Source organism: Glycine max, chromosome 15, assembly GCF_000004515.6.
Source record: "Glycine max cultivar Williams 82 chromosome 15, Glycine_max_v4.0, whole genome shotgun sequence".
Lineage (NCBI taxonomy): Eukaryota > Viridiplantae > Streptophyta > Magnoliopsida > Fabales > Fabaceae > Glycine > Glycine max.
In genome coordinates, this window is record NC_038251.2 from 17,125,276 (window position 1) to 17,149,693 (window position 24,418).

Consider the following 24,418-nt stretch of genomic DNA (forward strand, 5'->3'; position numbering starts at 1 on the left):
AAGTTTATAATCAATTTAAAATCCAATGTACTAAAAATTATTTTAATCATTATGTTCATTAATTTAAGAATCATAAAAATTTAATGTAAATAAGTTTTTAATGTTTTTATTAACAATATTATTACTTAAAATAACCAAATTGAATTAACATAATCAATTATTGATTTTTATTATTTTTTATCACCAAAACATAACAACTCCCTTCCACATCCCCACCTAAAAAATACTTATTGAAAATTTATATTAAAATCACATTAGCTTAAAGTATCCCAACATATCAAATAGAAGCCCTCCAAAATGCATAAAAGTTTCAATTAACACAAATTGCAGCCAATTGTTCCTTCCAGGGTTAAACTATCTCTACGGCTATTTTATTTAGGGAATTTTTAGGGACACCCAGCAACATAGTGAAAGGATTAAAATGTTTTTCACTTTTTCACGGATCGACAATCTGTATGATTCATACAGATTAACAATCCATATGACTCATATGGATTGACGATCCGTATGCTCATACTGAAAAATGAAAAGTTGAAAAATCGTTATATAATAATCCAAAAATTGCAATAGAAAAAGAATCCAGAAATTGCAATAGAAAAGAAAAAGAGAGGTTTGAGATGATTTTTCAATCTTTTATACTGGATAATCTAGTATTCTAATGCATGAAAATAACTAATTTGATAGCTGTGGTCAGACTCTATTATGGATTTCTAACCATATTTTCCTTAGGGCCCCCTTATCTCTTCCTTCTTCGAGCCAGACTTGTGGAAGAAGGGACCGAGAAGAGAAGAAAATATCAACAACAACTGGATTTATTACGGGACAACTTATAATATTCATATTAATAAAACACTCAAATCAGTTGAGCTAATAGACACATTATGTTATATACAAATAGTGTCGATATATATAATAGACACAAAAATTATATAATGAGTTTTTCAAATATAGAATATATTTTTCAAATCTGTTTAAAATTTAGTAATCTTGTACTTTACAATGCAAAATCAACTATTAAAATTTAGTTTTTTTTTAAAAAACAATACCCATTAAATCTAATAATCAACTACTAATGGTGTAAATTATAGTTGAAAGACACCTAAAATTCAAAAATATATATTGTTTGAAAATAAAGTAATACATTTTTACAAAAATACCTTAATTTAGTATCAACTCTTAAATACTAGTTTTTTAAAAATTGTTTACAAAATTTATGGAACCCCACAAAAGTAGGGCCTTAACGACCCAGTCTATATACTATCGTGATAGTAAAAATTTTAAAAAAATTATTTTTTAAGAAATTTTTTTATTCATTTACTTTATTTACAAAATTTGATAATTAAACAAATTTGACATTTAATTGAATGATGTATTTAGATGTTTATTATAATGATTAAAAGTTAAATAAATATGATATTTAATTGAATGATGTATTTAGATGTTTTTTTATAACAATTGATAATTAAATAAATTTGATATTTTTTACATATGTAAATACTTATTAAATCTATGATTTTTATTTATAATTTATATATGTAAAAAAATTAATTATTAGATAAAAAATAATCATCACAAAATTTATTATGTAAATTTACATGTACATTAAATACAAATTAGAAATTTTAGTGTTATATATAGCGACACTATTTGTTTATAATATAATCTGTCTATTAGCTCAATTGGTTTGAGTGTGTAGATGCAACTGCCTTTGGTGTTTTGATGATGATCATGATGATATGATGCAATTGATGCAAATGGGCTTTTCAAGATTAAATTCAAGACAATACTTCAAGATTACAAGTCACAACATCAAGATGATCACTAGTATATTAGGAAGGAAATTCCTAATTGAATTAGCAAAAGGTTTGGCCAAGTAATTTAAATTAAAAAGTGTTTTTCAAAGGATTTACTCTCTGGTAATCGATTACCAGAGGATGTAATCGATTACCAGTGGCCTAATACGTTTTACAACAGCTACTAAAATTTGAATTTAAATTTTAGACTGTGTAATCGATTATACAATTTTGGTAATTGATTACCAGCAATTAATAAACGTTTTAAATCAAATTTTAAAAGCTGTAATCGATTACACAATTCCTGTAATCGATTACCAGACAAGATTTTCAGAAAAATATTTCTAAGAGTCACAACTTCTCAAAGGGCTTTTTCATGACCACCAATGGTCTATATATATGTGACTTATAACACAAATTTGCTCATAGTTTTTCAGAACAAAAGTGTTTATCCTCTCAAAGAGCAAAATCATTTTTATCCTCTTAAGAATTCCTTGGCCAATTCAATTGCAATTCATTAAGGAATTATTTGAGTGCTCAATCTGTAAAATCTATCTCTTTCTAGAGAGATTCATTCTTCTTCTTCTTCTCATTCTCTAAGGGATTAAGAGACCGTGGGTCTCTTGTTGTAAAGGAATTCTAAACACAAAGGAAGGATTGTCCTTATGTGTTTAGAACTTGTAAAAGGAATTTACAAGATAGTGGAACTCTCAAGCGGGTTGCTTGGGGACTGGACGTAGGCACAAGGGTGTGGCCGAACCAGTATAAATCTGAGTTTGCACTTTCTCTTCCCTTAATCTCCTTTGTTTATTATTGCTTTATATTCATATTCAAATTGTTTTATTTGAATCAATATTTAAGAAGTTCATTATTAAGGGAATTTATAACTTGAATAAAAAGTGAAATAGATTTCTAATTGGGGAAGTAGTTTGGAATATCTTAATTTAACCCCCCCTTCTTAAGATATCTGAGGCCACTTGTCTAACAGAGTGTTCTATTAATAACGCACGAGACACAAATTTGATACCTGCTTAGACCATTATTAAAAAAAGTCATAAAAAATTCTGTATGAGACATACGGATCGACAATCCGTATCAGGATATGGATGGACAATCCTTATAAATTATAGGGATAGAAATTCCCTTTTATTTATGTGTCATTTATATCAAGCTTTTTGAGACAAAATCAAATCACCATAAACTGTGTTGCTGTACAAAATTAAAAAAAGGACAAGTAAAAACTTTCAAACTTCACTTGCAGTATTGCCCTTTTGTGTTCTGACAATCCTAGCTTCTATTCATCCTCATTTCTCTGCAACCATCTGTCGGCATCCTCCATAAGTCGACCTTCACTAACTATCCTCTATAGACAGTCTCTTTCCTCGATTACACTTTTTATTATGTATTCTTATAAACAAACCACACACATGCAACATAAGCTATCTAAATCCAATGCTAACAATCAAAAATACCAATTATCCATAGCATTTGTTTTTTATTAATGAATAATTTTTTTTACATTACAATTACATATTTCAATTATCAAATTTATTATGAATAGGATATCAAAGAAATAAAATGAAAAAATAGGATACATTAAACCTGCAGAAAGATTGCTTTTAAGATAAATTGTATAAAAATCAAAAAAATATTTAATCCTCATTCAATATTGACATATTAAACAAACAAAAATTATGCAAATCAAATAGGGTAAATAACCACTTTTGTCCCTCAATGTGTAATTCACTGACAAATGCGTTTACTGAAAGATGAAAATATAAAATTTAGTTCTTCAAAGTATAAAAAAGTGTGACAAATATATCTTGCCGTTTAATTTTCGTCCGTCACCGTTAATAAAGTCGCCTTCGTGGCACAGAATGACAAATTTGTCACTGAAATGATTGCCAACGTGGATTGTCAGCATAAAGACATATTTGTCATAATATTTTTTTGACTTTTCGTCTTTCGACTTCGCTGACAAATGCGTCCCTGAAAGATGAAAATATAAAATTTAGTCCTTTATGACAAATATATTCGGACGTTAATAATAGATTGTAACTTATTATTATTATTATTATTATTATTATTATTATTATTATTTTTATTATGTGTTTGTAATTTACTGTTATTCATTTAGTACTTATGTAATATATTTTTGAATTGTCTTTTAATATATATATTATTATTATTTTGATTTTCTCGTCAAACCTTAATCTTTACTGTTAAAAAAACTTTATCTTATATTTTATAATTTTATCAAATTTCTACTAAATTTCTCACTTTTAATCTTTAAAATTATTCTATATCCCAATTCCAACTTAAATACTCTAATATTTAGATTGAAATTAATATGTCATGTGTTTCGAGTAGAAAAAATACAACGAGCCGCATGACCAAATTTATTTATTTATTTAAAATAATATAATCAACTATTTTTTTTAAAAAAAGTCTCAGAAAATTTAAACTAGATAGAACTAAAGTGAAATTATAAGTCTTTTTCCTTAATCAATAAAATGTGTGTGTGTCTATATATATATATATACACACACACACATCTCAAATATGAAACAATCCTGTGGATAAACCTTATGTGCTTCCTCTCGAGACAACATTTATTATACATAATATGAATGAAATGAAAAACAATCACTAACAAATAAAGAACCCAAATAAATTTAAATAAAAAATACAATAATGCTCAAACTAATATAGAGGTTAACTTAAAAAAACTAGTACAAATGTTTATTACTTGCGGAACGTAGAGTTGTATCTCTCGCTGATTTAGAGGCTGCAGCGACATTGCACTCCATTTGACATATTATGGAAGAGCACATAATAAAGATTAATAATTAATTGAAGAAATAAAAGACTTTTTTTTAATGCTCATATTTATATTTTTTCTACTCAACTCTCAAAATATTATTTTCAATCTAAATATAAGGTTACTTAAGTTGAAATTGAGATATGAAATAATATTAAAGATTAAAATTGAGAAATTTAATAGAAATTTGATAAAATTATAAGATATAAGATAAAGTTTTTTTTTTAACGGTAAAGATTAAGGTTTTGACAAGGAAATCAAAATAATATATATATATATATATATATATATATATATATATATATATATATATATATTAAAAGGCAATTTAAAAAATATATTATATAAGTACTAAATAAATATGAGCATTAAATTATAAACTAATAATAATCTTTTATGGATGCATCTGTCAGCGGAGTGAAAAGATGAAAAGTAAAAAAAATATTATGACAAATATGTCCCTATACTGGCAATCCACGTTAGCCATCATTTTGATGACAAATTTGTCCTTCTGTACCACGTAGACGACTTTATTAACGATGACAGACGAAAATTAGCGGCAGGATATATTTGTCGTACTTTTTACACTTTTAGAGACTAAATTTTATATTTTCATCTTTCATGGTGTATTTGTCAGCGAATTACACATTAGGGACAAAAGCGTCTATTTACTTTTTTTTTTTAATTTTGGTAGTTTTGTCCTTGATTTGAAGTTTGTACTTTTTATATTTTTAGTTTCTGCAAAATATTTTATTCATTTATATTTCATGTAGATTTTACTTTTTAATTTTAATCTTAAACACAAATTTACTAAAAATATAAATAAAAAAAATTAAAATCAAGAGAAAAACCATCACACGTACGGTGACAGGACACAAATCCAATTTCAAGTTAGTCACATCACAATAGCATAACTCACACCCAGAAAAATGATCTATTTTTAAAAAAAATATTTGATTTTTATCAAATACAAACTTTTTTTTGGACAAGCAGCATCCATACATGGCCGGCAAGTTATTGTATGACTCACTAAGTTGGGGTGGCTGACATCACAATACACATACGTACATAATATCATGAAAACGACGACGTGCCTCGTGGACCGTTGTGAGCGTATCTACATCTTCTATTTTTATCCCTCGGGAGAGAGAGAGGAAACCTCATCATTTCCATGTCTCCCTTCTCCAATCCCAACCTCCTCCTTCTTCATCTCTCTTAGCAACAATGGCAGAAGAATTCTCCAAACCGGTGGAGGAGGGGCTGCGGCTCACCAAGCGCATATACTACGGCAACGACAGGCTCATGCTATACGCCGTCATTCGCGGTCGACAACCCTGACGTTCCCAGCTACCAGCCCTACGTGCATGGAAAGTGCGATCCTCCGGCGCTTATTTCTTCCCCTCCAGATGATTGGAAATGTTCACCTTCAAGCGCATTGTTACGTTAATGCCGCCGCGTTCGTCAACGTCTCTGGTTCGTGGAGACTCCACTGCGTCTGCGGCAGCCGGACGCCTCGTCGCCCTGCCCGTGCCCCCTCGGGTGCATCCTGAAATGAATTATTATTATTATTATTATTATTAATACTTAAATATATTTTTTTATGTTTGATATATATCAGAATTTCGTATTTGATCCTTCGAAATTGAAAATTTTTATGAGGTCTCCTTCGTAACCATGAATTCATTAATGGCTAATATGACCGTTAACTCGATACCATAAATTACATATTTCAATCTATTATTAATTAATTAATAATTTGATTCTCATTCGTATCAGCACTTTATTGTTTTTACTGGATAGGTCAAATTTGTAAGTTTTAGCCACAATCAATTCTAAATTGTCACATTTTTTAAAGTAAAATAATTGGTTGGCACTTAGAAATCTTAGAATTTTGGAATAATTTTTTTGGTCAATAGCTCAAAAAGTTTGTCCACACCAAGAGGGACTAAAGAGTTTCTTAGTAACAATACCAAAATTTTTACATTTTTAGAATAAGTATCATAGAATTTCTATAAGACAGTTGTTAAATGTTATAATAATTATTAAAAAAAAAAACAGTTTATGTATTAACAATGTAAGGGCATATTATACTAGCTTCCAATCCAAACTTGTAATTTATAATAATTTTTTTATCGGAGGACAATGTGAAAATTTTACGGTGCATAGAAAATAAACTTTAAGATATATCTCAAAAGTGATTACTAATTAATTAATAACAGTGTAAAAATATTTACATACATTTACATTTCATCAAAATTAAACTGAAAAAATAAATTGTGTATACTTGTTTTCAACCAAATGTGATTGTGCCCCTAAAACCTCGTTTTGACTTAAAGGAAACAAAATTTGCATGCAGTTGAGAATTTTATACTAATTTTGATTTGAACTTGTTATTAAAATAGAGTAAATTACACTCGCATCTTATGTTATTTTTTCAAATTACATATGATATTCTTTTTTTTTTTACATTACTTTTACCTTTAATTAACTAATGTCAATGAACTAACATCAATTTGTCTACCGTTATTGGTGACCATGGCCAAGGGAAGGCTATATATGCAAATAAAAGACTCCAAGCATATATCACTTTTTTTCAAACTTAATTTTAATCAAAATATATAAATTTTGCAAAATCAATTATTACCTAAAATCAAGTATACAAACACTTACCACCATGTTTTGTAGTTGCAGAACTTGGATAAGCAGTCTAGTGATAGGAATGCACAAGGGGTAGTCTAGTTTCGAGGACCAGTGCCTCCAAAGAAGAAAGAAAGAAGGTGAAAGCTTAATTTCATTCATGATGCTATTTATTACATGGTAGTGTATTTATACTGATATTCTACATAATAGAATTTTTCATTTTGTGCAATTGCAATATCAGGATGGTTATTCTTGTCTCCCTAGCCTCCAACAACAATCACACAGCATCATTCCTCAGGATTCCAGATCTTCAGACATAATCTTTGATGTAAGCAGGCTTCGAAATCTTCCTCTTGGTGATGCTTGCTATTTGTACCTCATCTCTGCTTGTTTTGCACCACTTTCTGCTAATTGCACCTTTGTAACTGCTATGCTATCATCCGGTGGCCCTTGCAAAATCACCTTGTCCTCAAGGTGATAGTCCTCCTGTAACTTATCCTAGTCCTTCCATGACGTGTTATCAGGGGGCAACTCGTGCCATTGCACCAAAACTTGCGATGGTTCTGTTGTTGCTGACCTGCGATAATCCAGGATAGCCAAGGGAGAGATAATGGGCTAATCCTAGAAAAAATGACCAGGCAATTAGGCAGCAACATCAAGCTTAGGTGTCCCTTTGAATGGCTTCAGGATTGAGCAATGAAAAACTGGATGTATATGAGCATCCTCTTGCAGTTGTCGATGATAGGCAATAGGTCCTATGCATTCAATCACCTTGAAGAGACCAAAGAATCATTTGGCTGATTTACCCTGCACCTCCGAGGAAGCTTTGGCCGACATTTGTCGGTAAGGTCAAAGTTTAAGCAAGACCCAGTCTCCGGGCTGGTACGTCACCTATTTTCTTTTGGCATCTGCAAAGTGCTTCATCGTGGTTTGAGCCTTGAGGAGCTTCTTCTGAATGATTTGGAAAGTTTCATCCCTATCCTTGAGCATCTCCTCCACCGCATCTAATTTCGATGACCTCGTGATATAATCTAGGAAATTAAACGGTTTGAGCTCGAAAGTAATATCGTATGGGGTAGTCCCTGTTGCCACATTCCAAGAAGTATTATGGGACCATTCAACCCAGAGAAGAAGTTTGCCCCATGTTTGCGGTTTGCGGTGCACAAAAGCCCGAAGGTATTGCTCAATAATTCTGTTCATAACTTCCGTTTGACCATCACTTTGAGGGTGATAAGCAGAACTTACCCGTAACTGTGTCCCACTAAACTGGAATAACTCTCGCCAGAAGTTGCCGACAATCTCCATGAACAAAGAAGCTATTGTATGAGCCGTATGATCTGCAGGTAACATTCCCAAAGGGATGCCCTTAGAAAATCGGTCCACGACAACAAGAATGACTGAGTTGCCATGATAGAGGGGAAGGCCCATGATAAAATCCAGGGAAAGTTCTTCCCATGGCCGATGCGGCACTGGCAACGGGCACAACAACCCGACACTTTTCTTAGTTTTATACTTGGTGTGTTGACAATCAACGCATTGGGCAATGAATTTTCTCACATCATTATGGAGACCTGGCCAACTAAAGTTCTCTGATATCTGGGCAAGGGTCTTGGCTATGCCCATGTGACCCCCTGTCGGAGTCAAGTGAAACTCGGTGAGCAAGGTGGGGATCATCTGGAAATCCCGTGGTAGCCAAATGCGCTTCTGGTGAAGAATGAGATTGTTGACAATTATGAATTCGGGGTGTGCTGCCGGTGATTGTAAAATAGCATTGCAGTGCTCTACATAAGCAACACAAGCTTCTAATTATCGGTGGTGTTCCTCCATAAAGATGAGGCACGACACAGAAAGGGTCATTAGTGAAAACGACTCCTGCTCTGGCATGCGTGACAAAGCATCTGCAGCTTATTATGAGTGTTAGTCGTTATTCACGACTAAGTTTTGTATTGAATATTTGCACAAAAATGGCGCTTTACCCCCAATTTATTGTTCTTTTTGTAGGAATTGTACATATTTTCATGTTTAGTGTGATTTTATATAGTAGATACTCTCATTTTTGTGAATTAATGTTGAAACCACTTCAATTTCAGGCTAAAAGAAGAGAAGGTTCAAGTAGCTGGTGTCTCTCTAAGCGAGGAAGATCCGCTTAGTGAGTGACATTCGCTAAGCGTGTTGGGAAACCCTAGAAGAGGATCAGTCAAAGATATGCTCGCCTAGCGTGTCGCCAGCTTGCCCAACGAGTTAGTTGTCTCTTCTTGCACTTAGCGTGCCCAGCCGCTAAGCCAAAATTCACTTACTCTTGCTTAGCGAGCTAGTCTCACTAAGCAAGCCTTCAGAAGCTAAAATGTCCAAGTAGCCTTTAAAATACTGAAGTTGGCAGAAACTAAAAGAGGAGTCAAAAAACAGAGTCTAGGGAGAAGCTGAAGCGATAGAAATCAAGCTGCTAAGAAAGCTTAGGTTAGAGGAGTGAGATTAGGGTTTTAGAGGTTAGAGGAGACATCCTCAACCCTTCTTTGTCATTTTATTTCACTAAACTTTGTTCTTCCTTGCACTGAGAGCACATTTTTTTATAATGGATGGCTAAGCCTTTTGGTTGGGAAGTTCTGCTGAACCCTTGATGTAATATTCTTTCACTATCTATTTAATGTTGTTCTTATGTGTTCATTGTTTCTATCTATGCTTATTTTTACATGCTTATGACTTGATCACCCATTTGTATGTATAGTTAGGATTTTTAGCGTTGGAAAGTGCTCTAAAGCCTTAGAACTTGGTAGAGCAAGCTATAAAACTGTATGTCTAGGAATGGAGTGTAGTGATCTAGTCCATCTTATGCTGTAGACTTAATGCAACTCTTTTAGGCTGAGTTTGTTGAGGGATCAAGGACGAGGTTTAAAGAGAGTTAGGCTCATTCACTAGAGGGATCTTGGTTTGGGTAATTTCTCAGTGATAACTGCTAAATATGAGTTATTTTGATAGTAAAAATATATTGAAAATATCTTTAAAAATATTTATTTAGTAGTTATCTTTGGCTTAAATATTAAGATTTGATATTTTTCTTATTTATGGCTTGTAGATATGAAAAGGAGAGATTAAATGAGAAAAAGATCAAGAAAATATCCAAAATATTAGGAAATCTCAGGAAGATATGATTAAAAGCAAAACAAATCCAAAAGATATAAAAAATATCGAAGAAGGAAGATTTCTAGCATCAGGCCCAAGTCCACTCCAATAATTATAAAAAGAGAGTCAAGCCAAGGAGGAGGGAGACACAACAGAACCCCCTTCTCCTAGGGGTTTCATTTACTCCTTTTCTTTCTTTCACTTCTCTTATCCCATCAGTTCTTATACTCCATCCATTATAAAGTCCTCAATGGCCATGAGTGGCTAAACCCCTAGTTAGGGCCTTGCAGACCTAAAAGACAAGCGATGTATGATGTACTCACTATTTATCAATGCAAAGGTGTTTTCTATTCTATTATCTTTTCTGCTTTTATCTTGCATTATTCATCTTTATATTCTGTTAGGGGTTAGATGCTCGGGTGAGGGTAACTTCTAAATAAGAGTTATAGAAGGTATGCATGCATTGGTTTTAGGGGTTAGACGCTCGGAAGAGGGTAACTTCTAATAGAACAAAAAGAAAGAATTTCATAAGAAAATCATTGCTAGGAATAGAATGATAATTTTATGCCCATGCATTCTTGCAAACATCTAGAATTCATACTTCATGCAATTTATTTGTTGAGTCTTTCCAAAGGAATTTGGAAGATAGATAAATAATATAGGCTTGTCATCGTGAGGAATCAGGGGCAAGTAATTGAACAGATGTGGGTAGAACAGAGTCACCTAAATTGATGAAGAAAAATCATAAACTCATACATCCTAGGCAAACAAGGCAGGCCAGGTCCCAACCTTATCATATTCTGATTTTATTTTATTTTTATATTCTATTTTTATCTTTTACTTTTCTTATCTTTTATCTTCTATTTTCTTTTATCTTTATCATATCTTAATTTAAATATTTTATCTTCTCTATTTTCTATTTTTATCTTTAAATCTTTTATCCTTTCTTTTAAATCTTTATCTTATCTCCTATATTTTCTTATCTTCATTTTAAATTATTTATCTATTACTTTTAAATTGGATTTGCATTAATCTAAGTACAAACAAAGTTCATGTGGATTTGACACTCGAACTTCCGAGTACTTTACTACTTGTGACAACTTGGTACACTTGCCAACGAGTTAACACTCAGCACAAGAATACTAGGATAACATTAAATAGAGAAAAATACATAATAAACATCAAGGAAAATTCAGTAGAACGACCTGACGCTTTTTACTTGACTATTTTTACTTCTCAAACTCTAGATATTTAGTTTAAATTCAACTAGATTTTAGTATAGAAATTCAACGTTATTTTTATCTCGCTTTTAGTGTATACAAATGTTTGCACACTGAATGTATAATTTTTTAGTGAAACAAATTCCTTGTGGATACGATACTCGATCTTACCGTTTTAATATACTACTTGTGTGAATTGGTACACTTGCCGGCACACCGAACAATGAGCACCGGAGTGATGAACTATTTGATAGTCGTAGCCTATTAATCTTGCCAAGTAAGTGTGTTTCTCCGGGGTCTGTATCACCTGAGTGAGCAACTCCTTGAGGCTCCGGTGGTCAATGATGATGATAAAACGGTGGCCAAACAAATATTGGCACCACTTCTTGACCGTCGTGGTTATCGCAAACAACTCACGCACATAGGTGGACGCGCTGAGGAGTCTTGGTATGAAGGGCTTGCTGAAAAAGGCTATGGGATGGCCTTGCTGTGAAAGAACGACTCCCATACCCACGTGCCGGAGGCATATATTTCCACACTGAACGAGAGCTCAAAGTCCGGCAGAGCTAACACTGGTGCAGAGGACAAAGCATGTTTCAAATGCTCAAAGGCTACTTGAGCTTGGTCCGTCCATTGGAAGCGATCGAGCATGGTGAGTTTCACTAAAGATGCTGCAATAGTGGCATAGCCTTTGATGAAGCACCGATAGAATCCTACAAGTCCCAAGAAGCTGCGGACGGGTTTGGTCGATTGTGAAATTAGCCAGTGGAGTATGGCTTCCAACTTAGAAGCAACTGGTTGCACCCCTTCGTACGAGACGACATGTCTAAGGTATTCAACCTGAGATTGCGCAAAAAAACACTTAGAGAGTTTGAGAACAAACTGATGAGTAAGTAATACCTGAAACGCGACTTCTAAGTGGGTGAGATGCTCTGCCAACAAGCCACTGTAGACTAAGATGTCGTCAAAGAAGACAATGATGAAGCGCCGGAGGTAGGGTCAGAATAAAGCGTTCATGGTGGCTTGGAAGGAGGAGGGTGCATTACACAGACCAAATGGCATTACGTGAAACTTGTAATAACCATGGTGAGTGCGGAAAGCTGTTTTCGAGATGTCACTGGAGTACATACGTATTTGGTGATAACCCTGTAGCAAGTCCAACTTTGAGAAGCAACAAGCTCCCCCCAATTCATCCAAAAGCTCATCGACGGTGGGTATGGGAAATCGGTCCTTGATGGTAAGTGCATTCAAGGCTTGATAGTCCATACAAAACCGCCACGATCCATCCTGTTTCTTGACAAGTAATACCAGAGACAAAAAAGGGGCTGGTGTTGGGTCGTATGAGGCCCTTCTGAAGCATAGACTCGACCTGGTTTTCAATCTCCTGCTTCTGATAGTGGGGGTAACGATAGGGGTGCACATTCACCGAAGTGGCTTGGGGTAGGAGGTGAATGCGGTGGTCTGTGTCTCGTGGTGGGGGCAGAGCGTGTGGAGGTTGGAACAGGGACTGGAATTTATCAAGTAGAGCTTGGACGAGAGGAGAAGTATCGGAGCTAGAGCTAGCTTTTGTAAAGGAAGCCTCATAAAGCACTATCACATGGAGGTACAAGCTATTGGGGTGTTTGCGGCATAGGTGATGAAATTTCGAGGACGAGAGTGAATTCCAGGTGGACTCTGTGTCTCCTTTATGTTCCACAAAGCTCCCCTCATGGAAAAACTTCATGCATAAAGTGTTGTAGTCAGTGAGTACGAGGCTGAGAGACTTCATCCATTGGACTCCAAGGACGACATTGGCGCATGCGATGGGTAAGACATGCAGGTCAACGGTGAACGGTGTAGCTTGGATGACCATCGTCACAGCCTCAAATAGGCAATTACACTCCAATTGCTTACCATTGTCGACCATGACTTGTAAGGGATTAGTGGTGCGAGTGGGCAAACCCAATTGAGAGACCAATTGAAGTTGAATGAAATTGTGGGTGCTTCCACCATCCACTAGCAGGACAATCTGGCGATCGCCGATGAGGCCCATAAATCAGAGAATCTTTGGAGCGACATGGCCTGCCAGTGAGTTGAAGCTTATTTGGGCCGGGTACGGGTCAACTGGATTGAGGGGTTCTGGGTTGGGTTTTGGGTCACACGTGTTTATAATAGCAAGAAGGGGTTCATCATCCTCTGAGATGAGAAGAAATACCCTAGAAAAGCAACGATGCCCTCTGTGGTATTTCTCATCGCAATTAAAACACAGCCCGTGCTCTCGGCGTGAGCCAATTTCCTCGGGGGATAGGCATTTCATGGTGGGGAAAAATGTGTGACTAGGTGGTGGTAACAGGGGTGGGGTGGGAACAAAACAAATAGGAGAGGGTGAAATTGTGTGCAAGGGTGGTGGTGGTTGAGAGGGACGGTTGCGGGGAGGGTGGCGGACATCGAGGAGCTTCTCCTCCTGGAGTTGGGCGAGGCCTGTCGCTTGGACGAGGGTCAGTGGCTGATGTGCCTGGACCTCGTGGCGGATGTTGGGAGTTAAGCCCGACATGAAGCAACTGAGCAAGAAGGGCAGAGGGAGGCCAATAATGCGGTTCGCGAGGTCCTCAAAATCAGAGAGGTACTGCACCATCGTACTGCGTTGGGTTAGTTTGAACAGGGACCCTGTAGGATCCTCATACTGAAAGGGTGCAAAGCGAGTCTGCAACGCCTAGAGGAACATCGACCACGAGGTGAACTGGCCGTTGCCAGACATCCATTGGAACCAAGCCAGAGCTCGACTGTCCATATAGAATGATGCAACGATAAGTCTCTCGGCTTCTGGAGTGCCATGGTACTCAAAGAATTGGGTGATCTTAAAGATCCACCCCAAGGGGTCAGTCCCATCAAAACAAGGGGCATTTAATTTGATTCTGTGTGTAATTGCAGGTGTAGGCGACGAAGCTGAGGGGGTGAAAGCAGGTGCAGAATTGGCGATTGCAAGTAAAAGACAATGAAGGATTTCATCGAGCTGGAGGGTGACTATCTGCAAAGTCTCACCAAGAGATAACTGATGAGCAGTGAGTTTGAGGATAGCATCTTCAAGGGAGGTGGGAATTTTGGAAGAATCAGCCATGGACGAGGGCAACGAGAACACCAAAGTGATAGGAATGCACATGGGGTAGTCTGGTTTCGAGGACCAATGCCTCCAAAGAAGAAAGAAATAAGGTGAAAGCTTAATTTCATTCATGATGTTGTTTATTACATAGTAGTGTATTTATACTAATATTCTACATAACAGAATTTGTCATTTTGTGCAATTGGAATATCAGGATCATTATTCTTGTCTCCCTAGCCTCCAACAACAATCACACAACATCATTCCTCAGGATTCCAGATCTTTAGACATAATCTTTGAGGTAAGCAGGCTTCAAAATCTTCCTATTGGTGCTGCTTGCTATTTGTACCTCTTGCTCTACTTGTTTTGCACCACTTTCTGCTAATTGCACCTCTGTAACTACTATGCTATCATCCGATGGCCCTTGCAAAATCACCTTGTCCTCAAGGTGATAGTCCTCCTGTAACTTATCCCAGTCCTCCCATGTCATGTACAACCACCTTGTCCTCAAGGTGATATTTTATGTACAACCAATTAGCCATGTCATGTGATTCTATTCCCTAGCTGAACAGAAAGTGAGGCATAATGCTGGGAGTATGGGTTTCTCGTATGAATCAGATGTTCTCTCATGGTCAAAAACCAATTTTAGCTTTACATATGTTGTGCCTGTAAGAATCAATGCCACTTTTAATGTCATTCTTATTTGTAGCTTCAGTTTTTGAAAGCTTCACTTAGGCATGTTGTGTAAATTCAGGATTCTTCAAGTCATATAAGTAGTGGTGTTCTTTTGGAATCTCCATTGGTGGATGATTTTGATCAACGAGAGATGTTCTGCTTGTACCTTTCTCCTGAAAATCTAAAGGGTAGGAAGGTTGATACAATATCTGAAAGATTTTGCATCTGTGCATTTTACATATAATTTTTTAATTTTCTTTTTGTTCACATTGCTAGTCCTACAATGTTTAGATATTCAGAAAGGACATTTTGTTTGTGATCGACATAAGTGGAAGCATGCGGGGAAAGCTAATGGATGATACAAAGAATGCACTATCAGTTGCTCTCGCTAAGCTCGATCTTGATGATTCATTTAGTATTATAGCATTTAATGGAGAGATATATCAATTTTCAAAATCAATGAAATTGGTTTCAAAGGATGCTGTTGAAAGGGCGATCGAGTGGATTAACATGAATTTTATTGAAGGGGGTGATACAAATATTTTGTATCCCTTAAACATGGTAACTTAATATTCATACAAAATTTCTTTTTCCTTGAAGGCGAATTTTATATTTATTTTGACATTATTTTTCAATTTTTCATTAGTGTTTTGTTAGTAACAAATAAATGTTTTGGTTCTAATCTTTATCGTTCATCAACAAAATTACCAAACCAAAGTGTAATGTATTGTCTACTAAACAAACGAATCAATATATGCTCAACTTGATGCATGTAGAAACACATTGTTTTTTTTAATCTCATTTGCGTACCCTCAAACTATCTTTTATGATTGTTGATGGTCATTGAAACGTAACAATATAGTTTTCCGATTATCAAACGAAATTAATAATGTTCAGAAACACTAGAGAAAAATTTGTTAAGGAAAAGAATTGGACAAATAACAAAAGCAAGGCACGAACAATCTTCATGGAATAATGGCAGTACAACTTACGATGATCACCTGAAGTTTAGACAGATTAGAAAAGTATCTCAGAGGAAGGAGGGAAATAGAATCAGAATCTCAGAGAATTTCAGAGAGGAAGAGGCTTTAGAGAGAAGATTACCTTCATCATACCCCTAATGTGAGAAAATGTGCGAAGTCCTTCAACAATATGTTCTCTCTCTTCAACCGTGTGTTTTTGCTGACTCCCATGTGATGTGGATCGTCTGACACGTGTCCATCCTTCTCAACAGAATTTCATGCCAAAACTTCTTCAGAATTTATGCATGTTACATTACATTACCCTTCTCATCGAAAACAACCTTGTCCTCAAGGTTAAACTGAGGATAAGAATTCATGTTGTCTTGCAAATCTTCCCAAGTAGCATCTTTAGCTTAGTAGCTTCCCATTGAATCAATACTTGTGAGATTTCCTTCTCCAATCTCCTAACAACACACACGTCCAACAACTTCAAAGGATTGAGGACTGGACCCATATCACTGGAATTAAGGGGCAAGGGAACATAAGGTTGAGAAACCATGCCATGGAATGGTTTAAGCAGAGCAACATGAAAAATAGGATGAATAATTGCCGATTCTGGAAGTTTAAGCTTGTATGCAACATTTTGAATCTTCTCTAGCATTGGAAAAGGACCAAAAAAACGTATTCCTAGTTTCTAATGTTTCCTTAAAGTAATAGAATGTTGTCGATATGGTTGAAGCTTCACAAGAACCAAATCACCTTCTTTGAATTGCAAATCTCTCCTTTTTTTATCCGTTTGCATCTTCATATACTGTTATGCCTTCCATAAATTCGCTTTAAGCTTGGAAAGAAGTTGGTCTCTTTGCTATAAGGACTCCTTAAGTTGATCGGGATCTCTTGGATGAAAAGAAATGTTGTACCTAAATTGAGCCCAAGGAAGCATTGAAACCCAATTTTTTTGGATGTTCAAATACAAAACACCTCAAATACATCTCTAATGTCTTATTAAGATTCTCAGTCTGTCCATCAGATAGTGGATGGTAAGAAGAGCTCATGGACAGTATTGTACCTTCATATTTAAATAGTTGTTGCCAAAATGAACTGATGAAAACTCTCTATCTGATACTATGGACTTTGGAAATCCATGAATCTTCACAATGTTGTTAATAAAAACCTCAGCAACCACTTTAGCATTGTAATTAGCTTTTAAAGGGATGAAATAACCAAATTTTGAAAGTCTATCCATAACCACAAGGATAGTGGAAAACCCCTGAGAAGTTGGTAGCTGAACAATGAAATTCATTGCAATATCCACCCAAATTTGTTGAGGAATTGGAAGAGGCTGTAATAAACCAGCAAGCAACACATTATCAACTTTGGCATGTTGACAAATGGAACATTCCTTGACAAACTTACTAATATCATTCCTCATTCCACTCCAATAAAATTGAGCCCTAATATTTCTATTGTTTTATTGACCCTTGCATGCCCACCAATTTTAGTACTATGAAACTTTTTCATGATCTAATTCAATAGTGCAGAATCACTAGGTAATACAATTTTATCCTTGAACATCAATAATCCATTTTGAATGCTGTAATCATTATAAGAAGGTTTGCCTTGTAGGAAACTTTGATAGATTTTCACCAATTGAGGATCAATTTGAGTCTTATCAATTACTTGATTTATCCATGAATGAATTGGGCTGGAAATGGCCATCATAAAACTCCTAGCCAATGCATCTACCAACATGTTCTCTTTCCCAGGCTTGTACTGAATAGTAAAGTCATATCCTAAGAACTTAGGAAGCCATTATTGTTGCTCAGGGGGTCTGCAACTTCTGCTCCATTAACTCTTCTAAACTTTTCTGATCAGTCTTAATGATAAACTTATGACCAAGAAGATAATGTCTGAATTTAGCTAAAGCTTCAGTAATAACATAGAATTCCTGAGTATATGCAATTGTTTATGCATTCTACCAGACAACGTTTTTGAGAAATAAGAAATAGGATGCTTGTTTTGGCTTAACACAACACCAACTCGATCCCCTCCTTGAAGCATCAGTTTCTAATACAAAAAGTTCATTGAAGTTAGGAATAGCCAAGACAGGTGCAAAAGTCATGGCTATCTTAAGTTGTTGGAAAGCCTGAGCAGTAGCTTGAAACCATTTGAAAGAGTCCTTCTTCAATAGATCTAGAGGTGCTACAATGGTAGCATAGGACTTAACAAATCTTCTATAATAACCTGTAAGTCCTAGGAAGCCCCTTAATTGCTTTAGATTCATAGGCTTTAGCCAATTCTGAACTGCCTTTAATTTGTTTGCATCCATAGCTATGCTTGATCCTGATGAGGTATGTCCCAAATAATCAATTTGTTGAACCCCAAAACAACACTTAGAGAATCTTGCAAATAGCTTATGCTTTCGCAGAATATTTAAAACAACCTCCAAATGGTACAAATGATCTTTCCAATTAGCACTATAAACCAATATGTCATCAAAAAATACTACGACAAATTTCCTTAACAATCCAACAAAAATATCATTCATGAGACTCTGAAAGGTTGCAGGTGCATTGGTCAAGCCAAAAGGCATAACCAACCACTAATAGTGGCCATGATGAGTCCTAAATGCAGTTTTATGTCTATTCTCCATATTCAACAATATTTGGTGATAACTAGACCTGAGATCTAGTTTAGAGAAAAATGTTGCTCCAAACAGTTCATCAACGAGCTCTTCCACCATAGGTATAGGAAAAGAATCCTTAATTGTGATAGCATTCAAAGCTCTATAGTCACTACAAACCCTCCATGAGCCATCCTTTTTCTTTACCAAAATAATTGGAGAAGAAAAGAGACTTTTGCTAGGCTGTATAATTCCTTCATCCAACATACCAGAGACTAGTTTCTCAATTTCTTCCTTTTGACTATGTGGATACCTGTAAGGTTTAACCTTGATAGGTTGTGACCCTTCCAACAAGGGAATTGAGTGATCATGAGATCGCTAAGGAGGTAGACTGATAGGTGTGGCAAAGACAACACTATAATTATGCAGCAATAGAACTAACTCAAGCTTCATGCTTGTAGGCAGGTCCAAGAAGGACTTAGGTGAGACATTCTCCTCCAGCAACTGCATGCTATAAACCGCAACAATAGAGTTAGTAGTTATCATCCTCCTGATATGGTGTAATTGAGCCTGCTCAGGCATCAAATTATGACCTCCTTGTAGAATAGTGAATTTTCCATTCATTAGAAATTTCAATTGCAATGCATCATAATCTGCAATATGGGGTCCAATTGTTTTCTACCAGCTTGCTCCCAAGATGAGATCTACACCAGATATAGGAAGCAAAAACACTAGCAAGTGAAAAACATTACCCTAAGCTTGAACCTTAAGTTGTTTAACTAATCCTTCTGCAGTCATATAATTACCATTACCAACCATTACTCTAAATTGAGTAGTTGGTTCAACTAGTAATTTTAGAAACTTAGCCACTCTAGGCTGTAAGAAATTGTCTGAACTTCCTCCATCAATTAGCACAGTCACAGGAAGTTTATCAATATAGGCCATTAATCTGATAGTACTAACTCCTACACCGCCCTTCAAAGCATTTAGAGACAAGTGATGATCATCAGGTTCTATAGTTTCAACTTCCTGAACATCCGAAGGTGCAATCAAGCTAGAAGAATCCTCAACATCCTCTTCTTCCAACTGTAGAAACAAAAATTTCCTATTAGGACATTTATGACTGAAAGAAAACTTCTCATCACAAAAATAACAAAGGACTTTCTCCCTTCTCAACTACATTTCCGTGGGACTAATCTTATTAACATTAGAGGATTTCAAAGGAGGTCCCTGAGGAGTAGGTAAAAGTTCGGGTAAACTATTTTTATTTTGAATTTTTGGTTGGGAACTAATAGAAACAGGAGTAGTGGAGATCTAAGAGTATTTTTGTATATAAGAGCTACAAGTGTATTTAGGGACTGGATTGTATTTTTCTTCAAAAAGCTTAGCTAAGGCTACTGCACAAAGTAAATTAGGAGGAGTCATAGCAACAACATCTCTACGTATATCAGGATTTAAACCACTAATGAAACAATTAAGGAAAACCTCATCACTCAATCCAAGAGATTTATTATCAAACATAACAATATAGTTTTCCGATTATCAAACTGAACTAATAATGTTTAGAAACACTAGAGCAGAATCAGTTAAGGAAAAGAATTAGACAAATAAAAAAAGAAGGCACGAACAATCTTCACGGAATAATGGCAGTACAACTCACGATGATCACTTGAAGTTCGGAAAGATCAGAAAAATATCTCAGAGGAAGGAGGAAAATAGAATCAAAATTTTAGAGAGGAAGAGGCTTCGGAGAGAAGATTACCTTCATCATACCCCTAATGTGCGAAAATGTGTGAAGTCCTTTAGCAATATGTTCTCTCTCCTCAACTGTGTGCTTTTCCTAACTCCCATGTGATGTGGATCGTCTGACACGTGTCCATCCTTCTCAACAGAATTTTGCGCCAAAACTTCTTCAGACTTTATGCATGTTAGAGTCATCATAGTTTTTTTTTTTTGTTCACTGTCATTGGATAGAGTTGTATTGTATATTTGTATATTTTTACTGTCTTTTCTTTCAGGCAATAAGGATGCTATCTGATGCTCAAAGTTCAGTTCCAATTATTTTCCTAGTTAAAGATGGAATTGTTGAAGATGAGAGACAAATATGTGATATGATAAAGAATCATATGACCAATGGAGAGTCAATATCCCCCTGAATTTATACTTTTGGCATAGGTATGATTTCTTCTTTCTAGTATTTCAAGCTTGGATTGGAATTTTAACATTATTACATTCTTTTCCGATTAAAAGTTAAAGATTCTTATGCTTTTTCATTAATTGTGAAATTTTGTTATTAGTTTATTTCCTAATGTTAATTGTAAAACCTTATTCAATCCCAGGTTCATTCTGTAATCACTATTTCTTGCGAATGCTTTCTATGATTGGTCGGGGCCAACATTTTGCAGCATTGGATGTAGGCAAGTTATGAATTTTAACTTAAAAAAGTAAATATCATTATCATTGTTTATCATTTTTTTTTTGTTATGAGCCAAGTGACAATGTTGGATTCTAGTAAAATTTTGATCTTCGAACCATGTCAATTAACATATACCTAACAAATTATCTAAAGGCTGATTGCATATTTTATGCATTCCATTTGTAGCACCTGATTGGGTTAACTAGTCATAAAAATAAGAGGGCCTACAGTGGTTTTGCATATAAGTTTCACAATGTTTATAGAAAGGCACTCTTCTTCTTGTTTAATTGCAGGAGATGCATCAATATGTAGAACAAAAGTAGAGTAAAATTGCTATTTGGCTACCTACCAGTAGGTGGGCTGTGAGTGAGCAATTTTTGTCAACCTTTTCAAAATTACTTTTGGTGTTCGACAAGACAAGTTATTTCAGTGGCTTTATGACCTATTTGAATTATTTATTGCCAGATTTGATCGAGCCTCAGATGCTGAAATTGTTTGAGAAAGCTTCATCCCTTGTTCTTGCAAATATTACAATGGGTATATTCAATGATGTGGATGACGTTGAGGTAAACGTTTTACTGGTACCTGGCTAGATAGAAGGGAGATAAAAAATGCCACCCATGTTTTGCTTTTTCCCTTTTCACTAAATGCTTCGTGACTTTTATTCATTTGCTTCAGTTTTTCTACCTTGTCTGATAGAACTGGACTAGAAAATAGGGAACATAAAGAAATCACATTATAAGTTTATTGAGTAATCTCCAACTCTGGATCAATGGATATCTAGGGTCCAGAATGATAAAATGGTGTCGTCCCCAGTATTTCAAGAACCTAGACTCTCCCACCCAGAACTAACTGGACCAACTTCATACTCCATTACACTCTCTGCCTCTATTTATACCAGGCTAATCAATTAACTAACAAGGTCTGGTTACTTGATTCCTTGGGTGTTGCGCCATTTAAGGATACTTTTTCTTCATGTTTTTTTCCCTGTTTATATCTTCTTTAGATAAATATTAAAGAGTGAAGACTAATAAATGATGCCATGATGGGATTCACATGTCATGTGTCAACTACAACAATTAAGTTTCTGTAACATACGTGCTATTATATGCTGCATTTTTTTTATCTAACTCTTCCATTGAACTTGTGGTTCACTCTAATGGCATTATTTGCAATATTTTGTGATAGGTGTGCCCCTCTCACATTCTAGATCTTTCCTCAGATGGTCCATTGCTTTTATCTGGAAGATACAAGGGAAGTTTTTCCAAAGATTTTGAAATTAAAGGTGTCTTGCCTGTTTTCAGTAATTTTGTGATAGATATGAAGATTCAAGACGCTAAGGACATACCTGTACAAAGGGTAATAATCTTTGCACCACCTTGCCTATTTACGATTCATGTTTGTTTGTCTTTTTTTTCTTCTTCTTAAATTATATCTAAAATTTCCGGAGAGGATGTTCCACATTTTGTTTGAGTGCTAGGAATTTTTTTGGTACTCTGCCATCCTTTTTGAACTTTGAAGGATCTGTTAATTCATGAAGCAGAGTAATATATGAGTTATATTTTACCATTTTAAGAAGATCTATTGAATTGGGTGCTGGACAAACTAATCATAATTCCCTTTTTTTTCATATCATCCCTATGATTTTCTGAGGGTACATAAAAGAACCATGCCTTCTTTATTTTCTAAAGTGTGCATGTACCAAAAGTACTGGTTTGCTTCGTCTTTATTTTTCTAAATATGCACAATGTTTGTTATTTTGTTTCATTTCCTTTACTGTTAATTGATATTCTTCCGCACTACCTTTTCTTTCCACAGATTTGTGCAAGATATCAAATAGAGTATCTTACTGCTCAAGCATGGCTCTCAAAAGATGAAAAATTAGAACAAAAGGTTTGTTATTAGTTTTCTGTGCTACCACTCCACGTACTAAAGTGCATGAGTTGAATTTTCATCTGAGTTGTAATGTTTCCTCTATTCAATATTCGGCCAATTCTTTTCTCTAAGAATTTTTTTCCTGTGCCACATCATTTAAATTGGGCAGGTTGCAAAACTAGGCTTACAAACTGGCTTTATTTCCGAGTAAACGCGAACAACAATTCTTGAGAATGATTGAAAGAAAGTCAAGGAATCAGATGGAAAGAAAGAAGTATGTATCAAAAGTTTTGAGGTTCTTTTTCCTAATAAAATAGATGTCATTTTATGTAAACCTATTTTTTGTCATTTCATACTTTGAAATGTATCCCTTTCTGTATTAGATGTATGGTAACATGACATAGAAAAAACTAAAGTTTAGTTTGTTGCTTTGCCTGTTTTAATTGAATACTCATAAGTCATAATTCAATTTGCTATTGTGGTTTTACATAGTTCTTTTAAATGGATAAAATCTCACTTCCTTTCTTCTAAATCATGGCAAAAAGGTGTAAAAAAAAGCCATCCTCAGAGTGGAGCAAAAGAACAAGGGCAGAGAATTATTTTTCTCCCTCCCTTAGGTATAGGATTTGGCAACTTAACTGCAACTACAGAAAACATTCAACCGGGATCTGAAGAAACAAAAGGGCCTGATGGGGCTGAAATCTTTGTTAAGGCTTCCATAAATTGTTGTGGCACCTGCTGCAAGAACTTCTGTTGCATGTGCTGCATCCAGGTCTGTACCCAGATAAACATCCAATGTGCAATTGCATTTACTTAACTTTGTGTTGGCTTAGGATGCTTCAACTACCTCAACTGTTGTGCAGATATATGCTGTTCTGGAAATGAAAACTGAAACCTCAACACGTTGTATGGTTGTTGTATACAACATAGAAATTTCTGTTTACTAGGTGGTTATTTTGGAAATATATATGTTGAAGTCATCAGTTTCGTTTTATAGTTCATTTTCTTGCCAAAATTGGGTAGTCTAAAATTTCCAAGAGTATATTGTCCGGCATGGTAAATTTTTCAATAGAAAGTCAATTTTCAATGTTTTGCTTCAGAAAAGAAACAAAAAATATTGCAGTACTCTTTGCTTATTACGTGAATAATAGACACATTATCTCAAGGGATTTTCATTGTTTAAAATAAACAAAT

General features: G+C 35.1%; 1 pseudogene; it reads left to right on the plus strand.

Annotated features, from left to right (window-relative positions):
- Nucleotides 1-5,838: 5,838 nt before the first annotated feature.
- LOC100788005 (uncharacterized) lies at nucleotides 5,839-24,269 on the plus strand (annotated as a pseudogene).
- The last annotated feature ends 149 nt before the right edge of the window (nucleotides 24,270-24,418 follow it).